The sequence below is a fragment of the Rattus rattus genome, chromosome 3, assembly GCF_011064425.1.
Source record: "Rattus rattus isolate New Zealand chromosome 3, Rrattus_CSIRO_v1, whole genome shotgun sequence".
Lineage (NCBI taxonomy): Eukaryota > Metazoa > Chordata > Mammalia > Rodentia > Muridae > Rattus > Rattus rattus.
Genome location: NC_046156.1, coordinates 166,766,529 through 166,792,221, shown reverse-complemented (window position 1 = coordinate 166,792,221; position 25,693 = coordinate 166,766,529). Strand labels below are relative to the sequence as shown.

General features: G+C 36.3%; 1 pseudogene; it reads left to right on the top strand.

The window, feature by feature from the left end:
* On the top strand, positions 1-25,206 carry LOC116895992 (annotated as a pseudogene).
* The last annotated feature ends 487 nt before the right edge of the window (positions 25,207-25,693 follow it).

Genomic DNA, 25,693 nt, shown 5'->3' with positions numbered 1-25,693 from the left:
ATGTCTGCAGACACCAACCGTGTTGTTATGGTCAAAGGTGCTTTCTTACAGGAACCTAGTGTGGCTGGTCCTGAGGAGTTCTGGCCAGCAACTGACCAATGCAGATATGAATGCTTGGAATCAACCATCAGATTGAGCTCAGAGAACTTGAAGCAGGAGCTGGTAGAAGGTCTAGAGGAGAGGAGGGGAATTGCAACCCCATTATGTAATTAAGTGAACATTATATTTCGATTACTTTTAAAAAAAAAAAAAAAAAGACCAAAAAAAAAAAAAAAAAAAAAAAAAAAGCACCATAGCCTAGCCTGGCCTGACCTGACCACTCAGTTATCTTAGTCTAGACCACCAACCAAGGAGTGTACCATGGCTCCAGATACATATGTAGCAGAAGATGGCCTTGCCTGACAACAATGAGAAGGGAGGTCCTTGGTCCCAGGAAGACTTAATTCCCCAGTGTTGGGGGATACTGGAGCAGTGGGAGGGAGGGTGTAATTGGGTTGGGGAGCATAATCATACAGACAAAGGGAAGGGAAAGGTCAGATGTGGGATGGGGGGTTGCTTGAGTGGGTAACTGGGAAGTGGGATATCATTTGAGATGTAAATGAATGGAATGATTAATAATAATAATATTTATTGCTGATAAGATAAATAATAGAATATACTGGTATGGAAGGGGGTATAATTATTTACTGTTGATGAAAACAAAGTAATAACCACCATTTTGTAGCATTTATTTTTTATAAACTCAAATTAGACCCACCAAATGATGTAATTATTACTCTTTTTATAATATCTTCAAAATAATATGAATCTTCACATAGGTGGCATCTGTTCATGGAAATATGAGTTGTGGCACTATTCATGACAGTGAAGGTTTTCAATGAAAATAAGAACTCATTAAGTGACAAATAAACAAAGGTTAGCATAAAAAAACCATACATTTTTCAACCATGAAGATAATTGAAGTTATGTTTATTTTCAGGAAGATGAAAAGGAAATTCATCATATTACTTAAGAAAAATAAGGCAGTCTCAAAAACACAAATGTGATACATTTTTATAAATACATTCTGAATAATTACGTGCTCATGATCCACAACTGTATAGAGAAAATATTGGAGAAGAGTAAGTGAGCACTAATGATAGAAAAGGTGAAATGAGAGGGAAGTCACAGGTGTATATGAGCAACATTAAAATGTGTGTATATAAAATTATTTAAGAACAATCACTAATTTGGAAGTTGAATATATGTTTATGATATCCTATACTCTGGGCTTAAAGAGCCCTATGGTATTTAACATGTGGATGCTTCTGGAGAGCAGTGCATTTGGAGAGGAGACATGATACCCTCCTATTCACTCCCAGCCATTCACTCAGTCTTGCCCTGTTTTTTACTGTAGCTTAATCTCTAGTCTTTGAAATATTCTTGATAATTCATGAATAAAATTAAACAGCAGAATCAAACTCATTTAAGGAATTAAAGCACTAACCAGACTTATTTGTTCTTTATAGACAGTGACAAAACTTGTAGATAAAAAGTACTTAATATTGACAATATTTTATTTTAATATGGTGTCTTAGTATGGGTTTTACTGAAGTGAACAAACACCATGACCAAGGCAACTCTTAGAAAAACAACATTTAATTGGAGCTACATTGCAGATTCAGAGATTCAGTCCATATCGTTAAGGCAGGAGCATGGCAGGGTCCAGGCAAGTATGATGCAGTAGGAATTGAAAGTTCAAACAGAAAGAGTGGTTCCCAGGCTGCTGGGATGAGGGTCTTAAAATCCATGCCCATAGAGACATATCTACCCCAAAGGTACACCCCCAAATCATGCCACTCCCTGAGCCAACATACTCAAACCACTACACAGTGTGTTATTCAATTCTGTGATACATTAACTAGCTCAAATGTCAAAAGTTCATTGCAATATCATCATAAATTACTTACAAAAATCTCCCAAAATGATGTTATTTAAGGTGTTTTCAAAGACCATTATTCAACTAATGTTGGAAAGTCTTATTCTACAATAGAAATTTCTATGTTTTGCCTAAATCCTATTTATTTAAAAATACTCATTGAAATGCTTCATTAGGATCTGTATTAGGATGGAATTTTGTTGTTATTGTTTTGGTTTGGTTTCTTGGTTTGCTTTTTGTCACAGGATTTTAATTCATGACAAAATCTAAGTGTGTGGAAAAATTTGAGTAGGGACAATTGCGAAAGGGCATGTGAGAAGGATTGGCAGATGAATTCCCATAAAAATCCGTTTAAAGTAATAATGGAGAGGATGAGCTTATAAAAATTAATTATTTTAAGACACTTTGTAGTTTCATGAACTTTGGAGAGGTTCAAACTTCCTGACATAATCATATATCACCTTAAAGGCTGCTCCACTCTCCTGCCTTAAAGCATGATGATGGCCCATAAATCCAACTCTAAGGACACTCTGTGGCAGGTTCACTTTTAATGAACTCTTACATGAAAGAGGCTGATTCTAGTAGAATGTGTCAGTGGCAAGTCCAAAAGGGTAAGTACTTTTTGCAGGCATCATGATCAATTGTGATAGAAGTGTGACTATCCACACACTAGCAAAATATCTTCCTTGAAGGCAAAAATAAATAAATAAATAAAAGATGTAAAACATACTAGAATAAACTATTATTTCTTGAGGAATTAGATTAAATGATGATTCATATGTATATTAAAAAATTGTTTCACATCACTATGAATGAGTATTTTATGTAGAAGACAAAATGAAAGGGACAAACAAGTTCAAGTTGAATTCCCATTATCACTATTTGATTGCTTATTCTGAATTTATACTGACCACTTATTCTGATTAATTGCTTTCTTGTAGATTTATCCCTCTTTGACTATTTCACATGTGTATACTTTACTCTCTTTATGTAACTCTTTGTCTTAGTTAGGGGTTTTACTGCTGTGAACAGACACCATGACAAAGGCAACTCTTATAAGGACATTTAATTGGGTTTGGCTTATAGGTTCAGAGGTTCAGTCCATTATCAAGGCAGAAATACAGTGGCATCAAGGCAGGCAAGGTGCAGGAGGAACTGAGAGTTCTACATATTCATCTCAAGGTATCTAACAGAATACTGGCTTCCAGGCAGCTAGAAGTAGGATCTTAAAGCTCCTGCCCACAGTGACACAGCTACTCCAATAAGGCCACAACTACTCTAAGGCCATGCTTCCAAATAGTGCCACTCCCTAGGCCAATCATATAGAAAGCATCACAGCTTTCTACCAGTCTTTGTTCTTCCCACATTTGCTGTCCTTTATCTCCCCCTGCATGTGTGTTTTTCTACATTCACCTCTCTTCTTTGGTTTCTGAACAACTGGGTTTGGCCAGGACAATCTGTGTGGCCATGAATTTGGAATCATCCATTGCAGGTATTGGCCATGAGTGGATGCAAAACTATTGAAAATTATTCTTCCCCTTCATAATCTGTCAACAGTTAGTGGCAGCTAAATAAAGTAGGATACCATGAACCACTGAGTGATTTGTGATTGACTTCTCTGCTTAAGCAAATTAATTCCCCAAGGGCTTGCTCTTTTATTGGGCCAATGAAGGCATGCAAAGCTGCTATGAGTTAGACCATGTATGCAACAACTATTTTACATGATGAAATTTTCTTACTCATGCCCTTCTCTCTCATTGCATTTGTTCCCTTTTTCTTCATCATGTTTCATGAACTTTATATGGGATGTAATGAATTTCTTTTTAATACATCACTACTAAATTGTCACTTATTCAGAGCATGGTAAGTAGTTGTGAATCTCTCAATTCACCATCCTCATGCAATGCAAATCTATGATTGAGGGTAATCATTCTCTATGCGTGTAAATGTAAATATTTAGAAAGTGGTTTAGCCTCATGCCAATTCAGTCAAATAAGAGTCATCAACTCACATCTAGGACTGATGATCTCCCTCAAGCTAATATATTTTGACAAGATTTACTAAACCAGGAAAGGTTTATTGCCCATCGAGAAGGTCACAGAGATCCAATATAAGAGCTGATAGTGAACCCATAACAGTGGTGCCACTATTGTACCAGTGAGAACATTTTTGAAATGTAACACCACTGATGATGACAGTATTATATTCCAGTTGCATATTTTTCTTTATTAATCGTTTTATTTATATTTCAAATGTTGTCTCCCTTCCCACTCTTCCCTCTGCAAAGTCCCACCCCACCCCTTTTCCTCTAAGAGGGTACTCCTCTACCCACTCACCCACTCCTGCCACACCCCTCTAGCATCCCCCCTTCTCTGGGAAGCAAGCCTCCACAGTACCAAGCAAGTCCCCTTCTACTGATGCCAGATAAAGCAGTCCATCTGCTACGTATGTAGCAGGAGCCCAGGACCCACTCATATATACTCTTTCATTGGTGGTTTAGTCCCTGGGTGCTCTGAGGTGTCTGGATAGTTGATATTGTTATTCTTCCTATGGGATTGCAAACCACTTCAGTTCCTTCTGTCCTTTCCCTATTTCCCCCATTAGGGTCCGGGTGCTCAGTCTGGTCGTTGGATATGAGCATCCGCATCTGTATTGGTCAGGCTCTGGCAGAGCCTTTCAGGTGACAGCTGTATCAGGCTCCTGTCTGCAAGCACTTCTTAGCATGTGCGATAGTGTCAGGGTTTGGTGTCTGCAGATGGGATGGATCCCAAGGTTTGGAAGTCTCTGGATTGCCTTTCTTTCAGTCACTGCTCCATGTTTTTGTCCCTGTGTTTTCTTTAGACAGGGACAATTCTGGGATTTTGAGATGGGTGTGTGACCCCATATGCAACTAGGGACCATATCTGTCTACTGAGGGTCATCTCTTCAGGTTCTATCTCCCCACTGTTGGGTATTGTGGCTAATCACATCCCCATTTGGGTCCTGGGAGTCACTCGCACATAGTTGCAGAATTAATCAGAAAAAATGTATAGTTTAAAATTTCTTATAGGTTTATAATATTTCATCTATAAACAGTTTATTTTGAATATTAATTTATGCATTATATTCTAGAATAAATTTGCTGGCTTTTGCAACAGAGCTATAGTGAACATGAATGACCAAATGTATGTATAATAAGTCTTCTGTGTATATGTTTAGAAGTAGTAGATCTGAATTATATGGAAGTGTCATATTTAGTTTTTTAAGTAATCTAGACTTAATTTCATTTTGACTATTCTCTTTATTAGTGTACAAGGATTGTAATTTTCCAACTGCCTCTCCATCATGTTATTTGATTTAATAGAGCCATCCTGACCAGGGAAACAAGAAGCTCTAAGAAGTTTGAATTTCACTTCTGTCATGGATAATAATAATGTTGGAAACTTTAAAAAATACTCATAATTAATATTTCTTTTTATTGACAATATTTAATATGATAGGATATGTTCTAATTATGATTTTCTCTCATTCATTACCTGCCAGATCCTCCCCACTGCCCCATGAATACAACTCCACAGTTTCCTTTATCTTTTCTTTAGAAAACATTACCAGGAAACATTAGTTGATAGCCAACAGCTACTGATTATTAGTCATTAAATCACAACAAAGTGAAGTTTTCATTTTGTTTTTACTTTTTCATCTTCATGAGGATTGCATCATGAAACTTGTAAATTGGACAAGATGATGTTTCCCTATTTTGTAAAAGACAAAATTGGTGGAGTTCTTAGGAAAAAAGTTGCTCTACAGTTTGGTAGATTGGAGAAAAATCAATGAATAATTTCTAATTATATTCTACTACTCTCAAAGATTTCTGAAACGTCCAGTACTCATCAGTGAGACTTCATCTGGCACCTGGTAGGACCACATACAGGGACAACAGCCAGACATTTTGCAGAGAGATTTTGGAGCTCAGGAAAATTTCTGGAAGAAACAATGAAAAAATATAGGAGTCAAAGGTCTGGAGGATACCAAAAGAACATTGTTCATTGAAATAACGAATCAGGCTCACCTGAGCTAACAGAAACTAAAAAGGAATTCAAGACCTGCATGGATCTTCACAAGGTTTTCCATGAACATGTTATAACCATTCGCTTCCCGTTTCTGTGGGACTCCTAACAATGAGTGCAATGGGCCTCTGTTTGTTTGTTTGTTTTAACATTTTTATTGAATGTTTTTTATTTACATTTCGAATTGTATCCACTTCCCGATTTCCCCTCCAGAAACCTTCTATCTCCTCCTGCTTCTCTACAGATGTTCCCCAACCCACACACTCACTCCCTCCACCCTCCCTGCCCTGACATTCCCCTATACTGGGGCAACAAGCCTTGACAGGAACAAGGGTCTCTCCTCCTAATGATGCCGGACAAGGCCATCCTCTGCTACATACATAGCTGGTCCATTACTATGTACTCTTGGGATGGTGATTTAGTTTGTGGGAGCAGTGGGGGGTCTGGTTGGTTGATATTGTTGCTCTTCTTATGGGGTCACAAATACCTTTATATCCTTTAGTCCTTTCTCTAACTCCTCCATTGGGAACCCCATTCTCAGTTCAATGGTTGGCTGCAAGCATCTGCCTCTCTCTATCTTTGTCAGGATCTAGCAGAGCTTCCCCTTCCCAGAAGACAGCTGTATCAGATTCCTGTTAGCATGCACTTCTTGGCATCCTCAATATTTTCCAGGTTCGGTGGGTGTATATGGACTGGATTCCCAGGTGGGACAGTCTCTGGATGGCCTTTTCTTCAGTTTCTGTCCCACACTTTGTCTGCATATTTCCTCCTGTGAGTATTTTTGTTGCACATTCTAAGAAGCGTGCACAATTTGGTCTTCCTTTTTCTTGAGTTTCACATGGTCCATGAAATTTTATATTGGATATTCCAAGCTTTTGGGCTAATATCCACTTATCAGTGAGTGCAGTCCATATGTAACTGGGTTACCTCACTCAGGATCATATTTTCTAGTTCCACTCTTCTGCCTAAGTATTTCATGAAACATTGTTTATAATAGCTGAGTAGTACTCCATTGTGAACATGTACCATATTTTCTGTATCCATTCCTCTGTTGAAGGACATTTGGGTTCTTTCCAGCTTCTGACTGTTATAAATAAGGCTGATATAAACATAGTAAACCATGTGTCCTTGTAATATTTTGGAGTATCGCTTGGGTATGTGCCCAGGAGAGGTATAGCTGAGTTTTTAGGTAATACTATGTCCAATTTTCTGAGGAACTGCCAGACTGAATTCCAGAGTGGTTGTTCCAGGTTGCAAGCCCAAGAATGAAGGAGTATTCCTCTTTCTTCATATCTTTGCTAGCATCTGCTGTCACCTGTGTCAGGTGGAATCTCAGGGTGTTTTTGATTTGCATTTCCATTATGTATAAGGATGTTGAACATTTCTTTAGGTGCTTCACAGTCATTCAATATTCCTCAGCTGAGAATTCTGCGTTTAGCTCTGTGCCCCAGTTTTTAATAGGGATATTTCTTCTCTGGAGACTAACTTTTTGAGTTCTTTCTATATATTAGGTATTGGCCTTCTATCAGATGTAGGATTGGTAAAGACCTTTTCCCAATCCGTTGGTTGTCATTTTGTCCTAATGACAGTATCCTTTGCCTTACAGAATCTCTGCAATTTTATGAGGTCCCATTTGTTGAATCTTGATCTTAGAGCATAAACCATTAGTGTTCTGTTCAGGAAATTTTTCCGAGTGCCCACGTGTTTGAGGCATTTTCCCACTTCTATTAGTTTGAGTGAATGTGGTTTGATGTGGAGGTCCTTGGTCCACTTAGACTTAAGCTTTGTACAGGGCAATAAGAATGGGTCAATTTGCATTCTTCTACATGCTGACTGCCACTTGAACCAGCACCATTTGTTGAAAAGGCTGCCCTTTTCCCACTGGATGGTTTTAGCTCCTTTGTCAAAGATCAAGTGACCATTGGTATGTTGGTTCATTTCTGGGTCTTCAATTTTATTTCATTGATCTGCCTGCCTGTCTCTGTACCAAAACTATATAGTTTTTATCAATATTGTTCTGTAATACAACTTGAGGTTAGGGCTGGTAATTTGCCTAGAAGTTCTCTTACTGTTGAAAACAATTTTTGCTATCCTGTGTTTTTTGTTATTTCAAATGAAGTTCCAAATTGCTCTTTCTAATTCTGTGAAGAATTGAGTGGGAAATTTGATGGGGATTACATTGAATCTGTAGATTTCATTCTGCAAGATGCCCATTTTTAATGTATTAATCCTGCCAATCCATTAGCATGGGAGATCTTTCCAAGTTCTGAGATCTTCTTCAATTTCTTTTGCAATAGACTTGAAATTCTTGTCATACAGCTCTTTCACTTGCTTGGTTAGAGTCACACCAAGGTATTGATATTATCTATGACTATTGTGAAGGGTGTCATTTCCCTAATTTCTTTCTCATCCTTTTTATCCTTTAAGTAGAGGAAGGCTACTGATTTGGATGAATTAATTTTATTTCTAGCCAATTGGCTGAAGTAGTTTATCAGGTTTTGGAGTTCTTTGGTGGAATTATAGGGTCATTTCAGTATACTGTCATACCATATGCAAATTCTGTCTGTTCTTGAGATATTTTTCTTCCTACTTGGTTTTCTTGTTCAGTATGGATTGAAGGCCTTTTTGCCTTGTCTTAGTTTATCCTGTTTTGTCTTGTTTGGTTGTGATGAATGGCTGTAGTTTTCTGAAAATAAATTAAGGCAGAACATATCTGGAGGAGAGAGAAGATGAGGTGAAGAGAAACTGTTTTTGATGTATTAATGATTAAATGTGTTAAATTAAATCAGTTTCAATTTTAAAATTATAAAATATAATCAAGATTCAAGAGCTTATATTTAAATTATATATTCAATCTTTTCTCTTAGTAAATAGTTAATTATTGTGAATCTTGATTCAATTGTATGTAATAAACTATATTTCTTTTATATAGTGAAAATGTTATATTTCTGCATGCAATGTTAAGACTTATTCATTATGTATTATTATAAGTATAAAATCAGAAGAATTAGTGCTACCTATGACTAGTTAGTAAGAATATTTCAAAAATCTGAGTAAAATACAATGTGGTTAATTTTAATATTTCAAATAACTTAGTTACTTAGTAGTGGAAAATTTTATCTTTTCTCAGAAAGTAAAGTCTCCTCACATAACTATTCCAAGATTTTTGTATATACTTTCCTAGCACTCAACGTAGAACTTTTGAAATATTCTGTAGAATAATATATATTCTCTAGCCAAGTATAAAAGACTAAAGATCAAGGACTAAACACAAGAAGAGAGGTATCAATTTCCAGGTGAACTGCACAATAATATTCACTCCATCTGCTTCTAAAACTGAGCAATACCAGGTGTTCTAACAGCGACACAGCTATAAAAAAACGTGAAATTCTGTTTTTATGTGACGTTTCAAATGGCAGCCAGTGCTTTTGCTCAACTGAATTGTCAGTGCATGTTGATACTTTACAAATGCTTCTAAAATAGTTTATATCCTTTGTTTATATCATAGGTGTTACTTTTGATTGCTCTTTTAAAATACTGATATTTATCAGTGGATTGATATTAATTTTAAACATATCTTTATTGCATTACTTTCCATCTTAAATTGTAGCACATGTATATCAATACTATAATAAGTATCATGGATATAAAAGCAAATTAACAAAGTTAGTTTGTGAGTGGATTGCAGTCATAGCATGATGAGGATTAGTGGATATTTATTAATTTTCAGTATCTTAATTTGTAAGAAATTGTAAATGCCTCTTTAAAAGAAAAAGAGAAGTGATGCTTTATATATTATTTCATTCTCTCCAGTATTTTCTTATTGTCTTACATGAATGAAGTAAAAAAAGATAAGGAAATGTCTAATACTAGAGTATGAATATGCTATAGTGAAGATTCTGTTCTATGTTGGTTACAGCCAGAGCTGGCACTGACACCCTACGCACTGATGATCTGCCAAAACCTTTCAATTAATTAAATCACTATATTTGGCTCTGTCTCTGGTGGGTTGACTGCTTATCCCAAGCAGGTGTTGATGGATTAGGACATTTCTCTATGGTTGATTCCTGATTAAATTTGGACAAAGAATCTGACAGCTGTCATGTCTCTACTCTCCACAAGCCTTTCCTCATATCAGAATTTGCAGAGTATACCATATAAGACAAGGATGAGGGGTTGACAGCCAGCTTCTATAAGTAATTCAATGTAGAAAGCTTAAAACAAAACAGTTAAAATTTTAACTGTTGGTTACTATAGGAGCCATTAAAATAAAAAAAATATGCAACGTTCATTTGAGAAAGATTTAAAAACATCTTTAGAACATTATTTTTTCAATCACCGGTTATTTTATCTCCATGATAGTTAAATTATTCTTTGGCCTCCTGTGACTCACTCTCAAGTTACATAGTTGATGTTCAATGCATATTTAATAATAGTTCAGTATTTATTGCTTGGCTATCAGCTTTCCTTGTGAAGGTTTTCTCTCTAGAAACCAGTGCATGAGCATCTGAACATCATAAAACTAGATAGATTCTTTTATTTGTAGTAAATAAATAAATAAAGCATATGAAGTTTTATTAGGAAAATTTTGTTTTACAATAAAAATTTTAAATGAATCTTGATGTTTCTCCTTGTAGTAATTTGAAAGGGAATGCACCTCCCCTATAGAGTCAAACATTTAAATCTTGGTTCCTAACTGAAAGAGGTATTTGGGAAGGAATAGGATATTTGGCATTGTGGAAGGCTTCAAGATTTCCAAAGCTCAGGCCATTCCTAGTTAGCTTTCTCTGTTTCAGGGTTGTGGATCATATGAGAGTTTATACTATAGCTACAGTGTCTTTCTGACTACTTGCCTGCTGCCATGCCCACACCTCGATTGTTTGGACTCACTCTCTGAAATTGAGCTCCAAACACATTTTATTGTCTTGAACTTGCCTTGGTCATGGTGACATTGTCTTATCAAAACAAAGGAAATGTATATTTTTCCTTTCCTAATAGTCAAGCATAAAACAATTTATAAGAATATATATACATATATATATATATATATATTATGGAAGTACACATGATCTTTCTGTTTTTATTTTTAGAACCTAATGCTTACCTGCCTTTGTAGCAAGTAAAATCCAAATCAATTAATTTTTCTCATATTAATTGTACTCAGAGATGAACAAAGCAGAGCTATTGATTACACAAGTGAGACATTTTCCTTTTGTAGGTGTGTGTGTGTGTGTGTGTGTGTGTGCATGTGTGTGTGTATGTATGTATGTGTGTGTGTGTTTGTATGTGTGTGTGTGTTTCTTGGTGTCAATGTGCCACATTTTATATATATATATATATATATATATATATATATTCTCTTTCACTGTGTATTTCAGTGTGTGTCTTTGTCAATGTTTATATATGTGTTTGTGTTTGTCTCTTTTTTTATGTCTGTTTATCTGTCTGTCTGTCTCTCTTTCTGTGCATGTGTATTTTTGTCTGTCTCTCTTCTCTCTGCATTTTTCCACCTTTCATCTTTTATCTTTCACTCTGCTCCTTGAGTATACACTGTACTGATTACTGTATAAATCCTCATGATTCTAACATCTGCATTAAAATTGGTTGAAAATTTATGTAAGTAAATACATTAGTATGTAAACTCTGATTTTGCAAAATTTAAAATAGACAAGGAAGTAATGCTTTAAATTCCTTGAGGATGAAATCCTGGCAAGAAGTTCTTTCAGGGAAACAATACAAAATATCATTCAAATGTTTCTCTCATACATTTCTTGGTAGAGGATTTAGATGCAAATAACTATGAGATCTTAGAAGGTGTTGCTATAGTAAAACAAAACTCCCCAAGTCATTGTAGTGTCCAAGAAGATACTATTATTTTCTGACTTTCTCATTCTCCATGGTCATTTTTTTATATCTTCCTTGGTGAATATTCTAACTGTGAAAATCAATTTTAAGAAATTTGGTCAGTTGTTCTACATTTAAGGAATATGGTTCTGAGACATCAGGATAACAATATTACGTTTCTCATATCAATGTTCAGTGAAGTAGAATCATCTGCTAACCTGCCTAGTAATGTGTCAAATAGAAAAATATCTGCATGAAATTCAGTGTTTCTAAACAAAACTATGTACAGATAGGTATATATTTTACATTTAAAACCAGAAAATAATACAATTATGATTTATATTACTTTATTGAAAGAATCATGGACTAATTTTTCTAAAGGAATGAAATAACACATATCATATATGTCACAGGTAATTTTGATCACAATAATATAGAATAAAAATGATGTTAATTTAACTTGATTTTTCAGTATATCAATTAATCTGAACAAGAGTTTTGCTCGGTGATTAGAGGACAATAGTACTTTGACAGTTTTAAAATCTTGCATAATTAAAGCAGAAAGCATGCCTAACTGTTGCCATTATATTTAGCCTTATACATGAAACAGGGCCAGTTTTAGAGAGAATGGCGACATGTAGAAAGATTGCTTTACTATTCCAAAACATGGCAAAAGTGGAAAATCACACATCCTTGGAGCATATGGAACAGTGGCCAAATTTCTGTGAAGCTGACTTACTGCAGAAGATCATTTCCACTCAAGAACTGAAAGGGTAGGAGCTCCTCTGGGTTGTGGAGCAACAAGATAATGAACTAAAAAGAGTCCATACATTACTCTATCCAATGGGATTAGTTGACAACATTTTATATTTCATTAATTCAATACCAATGATGATTCTTGCCAGACTCAATATTTCGCTTTCCAAAGAAGGCAAGCAGCCACACAAATTATCCAGGATTAGTGATGCAAAATAACAATCCAGGACTCTTTCAAGGCCCTGCAATTGGAATAAGTCCACTTTAATCCTCTAACGAGGATCCACTGGAGAACAAATCTGATGCTAGTATCCATCGTAATTCCAACAGCAATTGTGTACATTAAAGTGTAAGATTTTTTTAAACCTGGTGGTCAGGTGTCTTCTTCACAATGACCATGGAGATGGTCCCCCACTGTTAACTGTGTGGACATAGAAATAATATCTTACTTCTTCTTACCTTTGTAGTTTTGTTTGTTTAATGCTTTTTTCCCCTGCATATATTTTCAGTTAAATAGTATGCGTGTTATACAATGGTAAAGCGAACACATGGGAATTCTGTCTACACAGTTTATGCTTTAGATGATAATTTTCTTCCATCATATTCTTTTTAAGTTGTGCTATGACCATCTGCACCTAAATATATACAACCCTTGCCTATGTTTCTAACAGTATAATGTCATTTATTTTAAATCAAATCTTCTATAGTCGGAAAATATTGTCATGTTTCTGACCTCCTATTAGCTCCTCAACCTGATGGCATACCAATTCCACCCACTACATCTTTAACAAAATAATGTTTTCCACAGTTCATAAAGTGACTTCTATTTTCAAAATGTAATAAATAACTTTTCAGTTCAACTATTACTTGACCTTCCTGCATTATTTAATCTGTGATCCATTAATTTTTTTCTTCAGAGTGGCCTTGCTTACCTTCTGTGACATTATTCTCTACTATCTTATTTTTTATCCTTTGGTAATTCAACTTAATATTACACTATAATTTATTTGACTTTGTCTATTCTATCAGATAAATGTTTCAGTCCAAGGACCTCTTCTTCTACTCAATTTTCTCATCTTAAATTAGGATCAGTTTTCTGTCTCCATAACCCATCTTTTGCTATCCATAACATTCCACCAATCTCCATTACTTCCCCAATCACTGATTTGAGATTATTTTTCTTTCTTTCTTGTTTCATTTTTACCAAATCTGCATTGTGAAAGATTGGGCAATATCATGATTTTAACCAAGATTATAGTATTAATTATAGAGATCTGTGTACATTTTAAACTCCCAGGAATATACATAATATAATATATAATCTAAATACAATCTAAAAATTAAAAAAAATATTGAATGAGGAATATTACCCCATTTGTAGTATACATTTACATCTTTTTATCATTCTGTTCTCTAATTCCTTAATTTCAAGTACTCAAAATAAACCCAGAATTATGATAATAACGTGAGTTTATATCTTGGTTTTTATGACACAATGTTTTTACACTCTTCTTCAACATGATCTGATGCATAATCCAGAGCCTGGAGAACACATATGAAATCTATGATCATATAGGATCTCAATTTAAGTTATTTCTATAATTCCAGAATTTACAATTGACACAGTTATACTCATTCACCATGTTTGGTAACTCACAAGGTCTTCATTGATTACAAGAATCCTACATGGATATTTTATAACAGGAATGCACTTGGAATATGGTATATCAGTCTCTTCCTAAGACAAGTACAGATTACAGAATTCAAGACAAGAACCTGAAGAATGTAATAATGATTATCTCTTAATATTCTTAATTAACTTTCTTTTCTGGCTTATGCAGAAGAGAATGTTGGTGAATTGTTTACAAAGATGACTGTACATGTAGTTTCTATTTCATCTGTACCTCTGTTCCTCATGCAAATTAACACATTCTGAGGTACTCAGATATATCTATTTATGTGGTTCCTGTTTCTACAGTTATTGGCTGTTGTTGTGGTTTGTATATGCTAGACCATGGAGTGGTACTGTTAGGATCTGTAGCATTGTTGGACTAGGTGAGACACTGTGGGCTTTAATATCCTTGTCTGTCTTCTCTGGAAGCCAGTCTTCCACTAGCAGCCTTCAGATGAAGATGTAGAACTCTAAGCTCGAACTGCACTATGCCTGCCAAACGCTGCCATACTCCCGCCTTGACAATAATGGACCGAACCTCTGACCCTATAAACCAGCCCCAATTAAATGTTGTCCTTTATAAGACTCGCCTTGCTCATGGTGTCTATTCACAGCAGTAAAGCCCTAACTGAGACAGACCCTAAGACTGTCTTTCTTGTTTTTGCATTTCTATTTCCCTTTCCTTAATAATATCCCAAGCTCTTTTCTTCAAGTGTCAAGGACAGCAGTGTGATTCTACTCATCGTTCATTCTGAGTTATGTGTCAGCTCTATAATTGTAAGTACAGTTTAGTCTGCATGGACTGAGATCACATGGCTTTTCTGTGACGCACAGTGCCTCAAAACTCCAATGAGACAATATTGATGTGGCTCAGTGAGCAGGGTGGAAAAATTTATAGAAATACTTATAAGTATTTTTGTTGCTGGAGTATGTAGAATGAAAATGGAACCACGCAAAAAGGAAAATCCTGCCAGGACCCTGAACTTCCCATAGTCTACAGCTGTGGATATATTAGGTTGCTCATATTAACGTAATAAACAAAATACTGTTTGAAGCATGTCTAAAATTAAAAGCATACAAGGGTATTGCTATAGAATTAATATTCTACCAAATACTTTATATTTGTATTAAGAGCTAGTGTTTGGAAAAATATAAGACCAAGTTAAAGTCTGTATTTTCTATGTGTAAGTCTAACAGCTCAATCATAGTATAGGCACATAGAACTTTTGACGAAAATTGTACTATTCATTCAAGAACTACTTTATAAAATAAAAGAGTCCTTGACTTGATACCTTCACTAGAGTTTACAGAAAATATTGAGCAGCAATATCATGAACAGATTCTAAAATTTAAATTATATGTAAGTATCAAAACTCTGCACTATTACTAAATGAATGTGATGTAATGTGAATTCGTTTAGTTTGGTCTTGAAGGTGTAAGAACTTTGCTAAATGAACCAAAACACATGTTGCTGCTAAATTATCTTTCCTCAAATGGGCAAAATTTGTGTTCCAGTTATGTACTCCCTATAACCAGCTGACAGAGAAGAGAAAACATAAGCCTGGTATGAAAATATAAAGTGTATGATGATTCAGGAAATCCTTCTGAACAATAGTTGTAGTTTTACAGCATCTTTGGGGAATCCTCCTTAAAGGAAATGCTGCTAGTGAACAGACTAGGTTGTAAAATTGTATATGGTTCCTATCTCCTGTAACATCTCTCAGCTATATTCACACAAATAAGATGTTACCATATGGACAATCTGGGAAGTAACTAGATATGCAAATGTGCACATCAAATACTTAAAATAATGCTTTTTACTTTTCAGCCATGTAGTGTAAGGTTGCCACTGTTATCTATTATGATTTATGCTTCTTTTAAGTTGTACTATATGTGTATGGAACATGTCTGTGTAGTCAAAAGTGATAAATCAAGAGTACTGAGCAGTTGCTTCAGAATAGTCTTTCTATCTGTAATAAAGTTGAGTCAGATATACTGGTTTGAGGATAGGGCAAATATTTGTGGGTTCCTTGAACAAGGTATATAATTTAGATTATTTCTGATATAAACAAATGTGATTTTGCTCTTCTTCCCTCTTGCCCTCTTGTTCTCTTCCTCTCTTGCTCTCTTATTCTCTTGCTCTTACCCTCTTCCCCCTTTGACCTTTTTCTTCCCATTCCCCTGCCTCCTTCTCTACACATGCTCATAGCAAGCCTCTCCTCTACTCCTCCTCTCTATTTTTCTACCTCTCTCTCTTTCTCTGTCTCTGTCTGTCTCTCTGTCTGTCTCTGTCTCTCTGTCTCTGTCTCTGTCTCTGTCTCTGTCTCTGTCTCTCTCTCTCTTTCTCTCTCTCTCTCTCTCTTTCTCTGCCTTTCTCTGCCCCACTACTCTCTTAATTCCCTCCCCATGCCCTGAACAAACTCTATTCTATACTTTAAAAGATGTGAATTTATTAAAGGTTATATATATGACTTGACTTGTCTGCTCAGTTTTCACACTGGAAAAAATGTACATGATACTTAAATATTAGCATTGTCCTATGATTTGTAATTTATAAATAAACAATGACAAAATTTTGTAAGTTCACTTAAGCAGGTTTAGTATGCATAGCCAAAATTCCAGCATGGAGTGCTTTTAAGAATAAGGGATGAATCAATTTTGTACCTTTTTTCTGTCTTAGGTTCACAAAATGCATTATCCACAGCCTCATAAAGTGTCAAAAAGAAGACAAAAACAAATACAAAAAGAGAAGTGCCATGCATTTTGAATTAAACCAACAAAGAATAACTAAAAACTGTCATCCTTTAAAAACCCCATTATGAAACAAGAATTCACAACAGAGCTAGAAATGTCAGCTGCAAAGAATAAATTTCTTTGCTCTTGTCAATGTAACAAAAGACCTAAAGTATTGTTTTGAGTACATTCAATCTTTTCATATTTAAAAATATCTCAATGGCTGAAAAATTACTATTATCCTAATTTAAAAGCATATTAAACATACACCTTTTGTGCTCTCATTTTATTGATAACCCACAGGCATTTCACATATCTTTGGATTTTTGACAGGCATTGTTAATAGTAAAAATAACCTGTTGGTTTTTAAGAGGCTTCAAAAACACTTCCCCTTTTTTCTGAATAAAAGATATGTTGCTGGAACATATTCTTTTCTGTCATGATTTTAGATTTTCTGGTATATATAATAAACTATTGAGATGCCTTTCACCTTTTTATACACATGAGAGGGTACATTTGCACAGAAACATGCTGAGGAAAACAGCAAAGGGGAAAACTGTGACAATCTGCTTGGAGTGACACTAACGCTACCTTTCCATGACATGGCTACTTTACTTAATTAATTTAAATTGTCATTCATTGCCAATAATACTCTTAATGGGAATAAATTCACTTTAAAGATATTTGTGGGTTTAATTTTGTTACTTGGCCAGAAATATCCTGATAGATACTTCAAATGCATGTGGGGCCAACCCTTATTATACTACTCCAAGCTTCTATTATGGTAGCAGTGTGCAGTTCTTGGTCACCTATAGACACTGGCCTGATGATCCAGGTGCCTTATGACCTACACATATACAGATGATTGTCATGATGTGCACCGGTAGGCATAAGGAACATTTGCTAGAGACAGAAGATAATAATTTTGTGTGCATATAGATACTACTAGATTACATTCAGTAGGGTAAGCTTTGATTTTAGGGATCACTACATTATAATTTCAGAAATACCTTAGTAGAAACCAATGTGGCAAAAGTTAATTACTGCTTATTTAATAAATACTGTACCATAGAAAAAAGTTTATCATGGCTGGGAAGACAGGCTTTGTTAGGTTATGATGCACTATCACAGGGACTCTGAGCAGACGTATATCCTGATGAACATGGAAACTCTCTTTAGCATCCAAAGATGGTCAAAGAAACTTCATATATATGGAATTTTAGTTTCTTAAGTCACATTCTGTTTAATTTTTAGAATGTTAAATTTTTAGATTAAATTGTACTATTGTACCCATTGTAATTCTGAGAAATATCAAATAGCTTTATAAAAAATTGCCTTTTCCAGTACAAATATTAACTTAAATAAGTAACACATACTGACAGTTATTAATTTATTAACACATTGAAGACAATTTTTAAGAGTATCAAGATAGCTCCCAAGTTAAGACTCATTCATGTAAAGTAACTTCCAGCCTTATAATCTGAGTTCATTCCACAATTCATACATGGTAGAAAAAAGAATACAAAATTCTACAAGTTGTCCTTTGACCCATAGACAAACACATGCACATAAACAAGATAAAACAGGTCACATTTTTCTAAAATTATAATTATTGAAAGAGCTTGTTACTGTTTACAAATCTTGTCAGATTTAACTAAATGCCAGTTTTTTGGATTATTTTTCTCATTCTGATTAGCTTATTGAAATTCTTTTATTGAACACAATAAGCAGAACAACACCTAGTCCTTGCCACAACTCACTGTTTTCTGGCTGACATGTTTATAGGACTAAATGCAATTAGAAATGATTCTTTCCAATCCTGACCCTGAGTACCAGTATGCACCCATGGTTCTTCCAAATTACTCTTGGTATTTCTTTCCCCTTTCTAGGAATTCTGAAACCAGTTTGAGTTCCTTTCTCTTCCTTCTGAATATGACCCCTGATAGTATTCAGTTCATGTATCCAGTTAATAGTTTTATAACAAATTACAGGAATTATTTATTTTACTCTAAGTTTGGATGACTTACTTTCTTGGTTTATTCATCTTTCATAATAGTCAGCTATATCTGGATTTTTATGATCTTTGGCAATAATTTTTCTATAACTTAAAATGTTTATGCTGTGATGGACTACATCGGTCCATATTATTTTGCCTCTACTGAGCTTGTAAAACTATACTTTTAATTCATATGTAATTATCTCACCTTTTTCCCATCCTTTTCTATGCCTCTGAATGCCTCTCAAATTGAAAGCTGCTTTTTCTGTTTTTATTACACACAAACACACACACACACACACACACACACACACCATGCATGCAAAAATATGTAAATATAAAAAAGCTTGGTATGTTTTGCTTTATGTATATGTATAGTTGTATAGTCTTAGGGCTAAACACTAGGCACCTAGTAATAAATGAGTGGGCTCATCTCTGGTAGACAGTAATTCCCTTAGCAATTCTTATTATATGTTGTTGTGTTTGTTCATTCAAACATGTCAAAAGTTCATTAAGCCAGTTAAAGGTATGAAAACCTTTCAGCCCTACCCCTTGAATGTTGAATCCTGCTAAAAATTAAAAGCCATGTCGGGGAGGAGATTTATAGATTATTGGTTATTAGTACTGTTTGTTCTTGAAGAGTGTTGGGCTTGGACCCGGTATCATCATAGCAGCTTCTCTCCATCTAGGTCTGTGGTACCATTGGCCTCCTCTGACCTCTACAGCACTAAGTATGCATATGAATGCAGCAAAACTATTGTATGCTTAAAGTAAAATGAAAATATCTAAAATCTCCAATCTTTAAATGTCTTATAAAGTTACCTTTCCAATTCTGTTTTCTACAAATCATATAGACAGTTGATATGATGAGAGGATGGCATATTAATAATTGCTAAGTAAATAATATTTATTTTTGTTTTTGTTTCATGGAACTGTTAATTACATTGAAGACATTTGAATTATTGTCATATCTTTACAACAAATGCATCCTGACATACAGAGCTTTTAAAACTCATTATGTTTGTCGATCTGTGTTTCACCTCACTACTGGGGTGTCAGGATGTCTCTTGTGGGGGCAAAACACTGAGGCACCAGGCTATGTTCCTTCATTTCCTCCATTGAGGTACCAAGCTAGTGGGATATGCTGACCTGATGCTCAGCAGAGACAAATCTTAGCCTAAGATAGGGGCAGGGACTGGGGTGGAGGCTGGTTCTCAAATTCCTCCCAGCAAGACAAGGCTCTGAACTATGCAGAGTTAAGATATAGAGGGGAGGGATCAGACAAAGGGGCAGGGTGAACAGGGGTCTGGTCTGCAATGAGCCAGGGTAGAGGGAATTTACCTTAGCTCAAGGTGGATGTCAACAGGGCAGAGGGGCCTTCAGTGGGAGTCTTAAGTGCAGTTTTGTCTGTTGAAGACTTCTCCCCTCACACAAAGGAGGAGGTCCTTGAGAAGAGAATCAGTCTTTACTTGTCCAAAGGGTTTATTCATGATGGAAAAGGTACAGAAGTCTTACTCAGGGCAAACCAGAGATTAAGTACCTTTTGCAGGAAGAAATGTCTGGAAGGAGACACTTATTGGCTACACTACATGACCCTTCTTGATACCCTATGATGGAGAACACTGGGTTTTATGCTAAATGACAAGTTGTTAAGGTCCTATTTTTTTTATTATTATTATTAACTTGAGTATTTCTTATATACATTTCGAAAGTGTTATTCCCTTTCCGGTTTCGGGCAAACATCCCCTCCCCCTCCCCTTCCTTATGGGTGTTCCCCTCCAACCTCCCCCATTGCTGCCCTCTCCCCAACAGTCTAGTTCACTAGGGGTTCAGTCTTAGCAGGACCCAGGGCTTCCCCCTTCCACTGGTGCTCTTACTAGGATATTCATTGCAGCCCTCACGAGGTCAGAGTCCAGGGTCAGTCCATGTATAGTCTTTGGGTAGTGGCTTAGTCCCTGGAAGCTCTGGTTGGTTGGCATTGCTGTACATATGGGGTCTTGAGCTCCTTCAAGCTCTTCCAGTTCTTTCTCTGATTCCTTCAACAGGGGTCCTGTTCTCAGTTCAGTGGTTTCCTGCTGGCATACGCCTCTGTATTTGCTGTATTCTGGCTGTGTCTCTCAGGAGCGATCTGCATTCACATTTTGATCATCCGTCTTGAGTTTCATTTGTTCTAGGCATCTAGGGTAATTCAAGCATTTGGGCTAATAGCCACTTATCAATGAGTACATACCATGTATGTCTTTCTGTGATTGGGTTAGCTCACTCAGGATGATAGTTTCCAGTTCAACCATTTGCCTACAATTTCACAAAGTCATTGTTTTGATAGCTGAGTAATATTCCATTGTGTAGATGTACCACATTTTCTGTATCCATTCCTCTGTTGAAGGGCATCTGGGTTCTTTCCAGCTTCTGGCTATTATAAATAAGGCTCGATGAACATAGTGGAGCACGTGTCTTTTTATATGTTGGGGCATCTTTTGGGTGGACTGTCATGATCAGATGCTCCAGGATAGGAATATGGTCAGGAGCATATTCAAGTGCCTATTGTTCTCAGATCTCAGTTATGAGAATTGGTAAGGTTCCTTAATCTAATTATCTGTCTAATGACAGCATTCCACTTGTCCTACATATATTTTTAACAGCTGTCAAGATAACATTGGTGATATTGAAAACAATAGAATCATAAATTCTGCTGCTGTATTGCTACAATCTGATTCTTACATACAGTGTGGAGAACAGTATAGAAATTATTCAAAAATATAAAAATAGAGTTTGCATGTGGTCAGCATATATATACTTGGAAATATGTCTCCAAGAAATGAAATGAGTATGGTGAAAAGAGTTCTTCATTTCTTTGATCATTGCATTGTGAGTCAAAATCATCAAGGTATAAAGCTCATGTATATTAACTGATAAGCGATTAAAGAGAACATTCCCGGGGTTGGGGATTTAGCTCAGCGGTAGAGTGCTTGCCTAGCAAGCGCAAGGCCCTGGGTTCTGTCCCCAGCTCCAAACAAAAGAAAAAAAAAAAAGAGAAAAGAGAGAGAACATTCCCTATATAATCATGAATTGTTTTTCAGTCAAAATGAATAATAAAACCATGCTACTGTACTAAAATGGATGACATTGGGCTGGGTTAAGCAAAAATGAAGTGAGAAGAACAGTAATTTATTTTTTATATATGCAATCAAAAAGGAAAACTAGTATAGTGACTATGTCACTGTTAATTGTAGGGCATAGAAAGAAGAGGGATGGTATAAGTGTGGAGTGTCATTAGTTTCATAGTGTATGTGTGTTTGTAGAAGCATTGAATCCCATTAGTCTATACAACTCATGCCTTTTGATGTAAGTCAGGTCCATTTGTTTTACCTATGCATTTACATATAGGATTTGTGTGTGTGTATGTGTGTATGTATGTGTGTGTGTGTGTGTGTGTGTGTGTGTGTGTAAATGAGGAGAAATGGGAAAAAATAACAAAAACAAAGAATAAATGAATAAATTCATACCTAAAAACCAATTTTAGCATTTTAATTTTTAAATTCCTTAAAATTAAGTCTTGAGATGTATTATTTAGTTCTTTTAGAATTTTGTACAATGGATTTTGACTATATCCACCCACAACGTCGAAATCCTTCCAGATCTACCCTTCATCACCACCCACTAAACTTTCTGACTTTGGTTTAATTCCTCAAATCTAATATTTATTGTCTACATATTGTTGAACGTATGGTCATCTACTGAGCTTGTGTTTTATTATCAGATGCCCTAACCATAGATCAAGTTGACTCTCCTTCGGTAGTACCAATTATTTGCCAATAGTGGTGTGACCCAATATTGCCTCACCTGGTCATGCTGTTGTTTGCTCTTTTTGTACTTGAACAGGTATTAGGCAAGATGTCTCATGAGCTCATATGAAGTCATCCTGCTATGTGAAGAAAACACTGTTTCATACAGTTATCCATTGCCTTTGGCCCTCATGAGACACAAACCTTGAGCCTTGTAAAGAGGGTATGTGCTACTTTTGTCAAGATGCCACCTTCTATATCCATGCTGGGATCAACTAGATTGATTTTGTGTATCATGTAATCAAAGCTTCTGTGAGATAGAATGAGCGGCCACACTATGTCAGGAGATAGCATTTTGTAGCAATCCTCCACAGCCTTTGGTGCTCTCTGTTGCCTTTCTTATAAAGCCCAGACCTGACTGCTTAATTATTATGCCATACACAGAGGGCTGGACCTCAGTTAGAAATTATGAAAATGTCTCACAGCCATGACCACAGATCATTTTAGTTCCTCAACTAAGGTTCTCTATTCCCATGTGTCTTGGTTTTTTCAAGTTGACAAAAAAGTCAACTGCCCATTAGCTTTACATATTGATGTCACTGTTTTGCTCCTTGTTTTACAATGGTTACTTTTTTATTACATCTAAAATATGGTATGTAGTAATTGTGTCAGAACCTTGGCACTGGGTATTATTTCTCCCTAGATTGCATCTAGCAAGATTGTTTGATTTTGAATTATTATACCAGAACATATTTTGCCCCATTGAAATCATCATCTGCCTCTTCTTTTCTCATTATTCATGTATTTCTCTATAATAATCCAACATACTATGTTTTGGCTACCACTCAATTTACTTTTGAGGGTATGTTATATGATCACAACTTATAGATAGTACAAAGATGGTTGGCATAAAGTATTAAAAATACAAAAAAAGGGAGGGATTTCCAAGAAAGAAGCTGCATCAGGGCTCATGGCATCATTGGGCATCATACTGCCCAATGCCATCAGTATGTCTATCCTTGACTGCCATGAGACCTTCAACCTGCTGTCATCTAAGCAGAGCCTCTATGCCCATCATTTTTCTAAGACTACTTGGTACAGAGGGCTGGGTGTAGTGCTCCAGACATCCCCCAAATCCCCCTACATCTACATCCTGCTTACCTGTATTTTCTGTGACCAGGACCCTAAAAAATTATGCCAATATGCTTTGGCTGGGGGGCTTACTGAAGAAAAGGATCATACATTCCTAATCTGTGCTTCAGGGTTCTATTCCAACATGGGAGTTTGAAGTCTTAGTGGCCATGTTGAACAAAACCATTAGTATGAAATTCTAAGGGTTGATGGGAAGTACTGAGCAGCTGCTGAAAGGAGCTGCCTTGTTGTCCCACCTCTCAGTAGGACAAATTCTTCACCCCTGACTTCATTTCCCTTGATGTTCTCACATTTGCTGGCTCTGGCTTCCCTGGAACATCAACATTTCCCACTACAGTGACCTGAGACAGACAGAGGCTTTAATAATGTGTCTCTGGGGAATATGCTGTCTATGACCTATGTCTCAAAGTCAGAGAAACTCACATTATTGGAGGAAGAGAACAAAGACCCATATATCTGCAGGAAGGGGTGGTCCTTTGCTGTACAACTGGTGTTACACAATCTTTTGGGCAATGGCAGCAGGAAGCAGGTTGAGAAAGGTGCATTCAACTTTGATCAGGAAGTAGTGATTAACTCATAGGCTGGGGAGCAGTTACTGGAGTGGCTAAATATGGCAGAGCACATTCAGCATCATTGCCTCTAGGTAGAAAGTGAAGAGTACCAGGCCAAGAGCCTGTGCCCCTACTTCTGTCTGAAATCCAAGTGTTGGAGATCTTTGACTTTGAGCTAATCTATAGTACATAATCTATATGAATTGCTTCCACATGGTTCTAGCCGAGTTGTTAGCATTAGAGTTCTATACCCCAGAGGTAGTCAACTGACAACAGTCCCACATATAGGCTGGTTTTGTGATCCCCAGGGTTTTGTTGGAGGCTGGTTAAGAACTTGTTACTACAATTCCTACCAGAAGCTCTGACGGGCATCCAGATGTCTGGGTCAGCCTGAACCACAGCAAGATTCAGTCAGTGGCCAGACCTACCTTGGAACTGTTCCTATTTGAAAACTCCATGTGATGAATTCTGTCCACAGAAAATATGGTTGCAGGGTGAGTCCTGTACAAGATGTATGCAATGGTCACTGATGCTCCTTCGAATGCTTTCTCACCCTTGGGGACACAATGATACAGTGCAAGGGATCCTGGAAGTTTATTGTTTAGCACAATGTTCATATCAAAGGCCCAGAGGTACAGCTTGTAGAGTATGAGGCCTTACCCTCTGGACTTATGGTCCCTCTGTGGGTATTTTCTCAAGGATGGGCCTGAGTTGGAGGAGATCCTTACCCAGTCAGCCACAGCAGATGCTTGAATCTGGAACAACCAGGTCAAGAAGGCCCAAGTAAACTAGGTCTGGGCAGATCTGCGTGGTCTCTACCCAGTTCTTCAAACCAAGCCTGTCAGTGGTCCTGAATTATGGGTTTTATTAGGAGGCTGGGGAGGAACAGAAGCTCAAACTTTGGAGCTACCTAGGCTGAGGGTGGTGATAGTAACCCATTCCATTTTCAACCCTTTCTCAATTACCAATTAGCTCCTCAGTTCTTCCAATCTGAACTATGGAGAGTGCTGCACAGGATGCCAGTCCAGTTTCCCATATGGGAAAGTTACTGAGAAGTGACTGGTCTAGATCCAGCAAGTGGCTTATGACAGAGGTGGATCTTAAAGCATACTTAGGAAATCCTTAAAATCCTTTTAGCTTTAAAAATAAATACCACGAAAAAGGATGCAAAAACATTTCATAAATTGACATGAATTTTAATGTCATGAACTTTTATATAATTCAATTTTAAATTAAATAT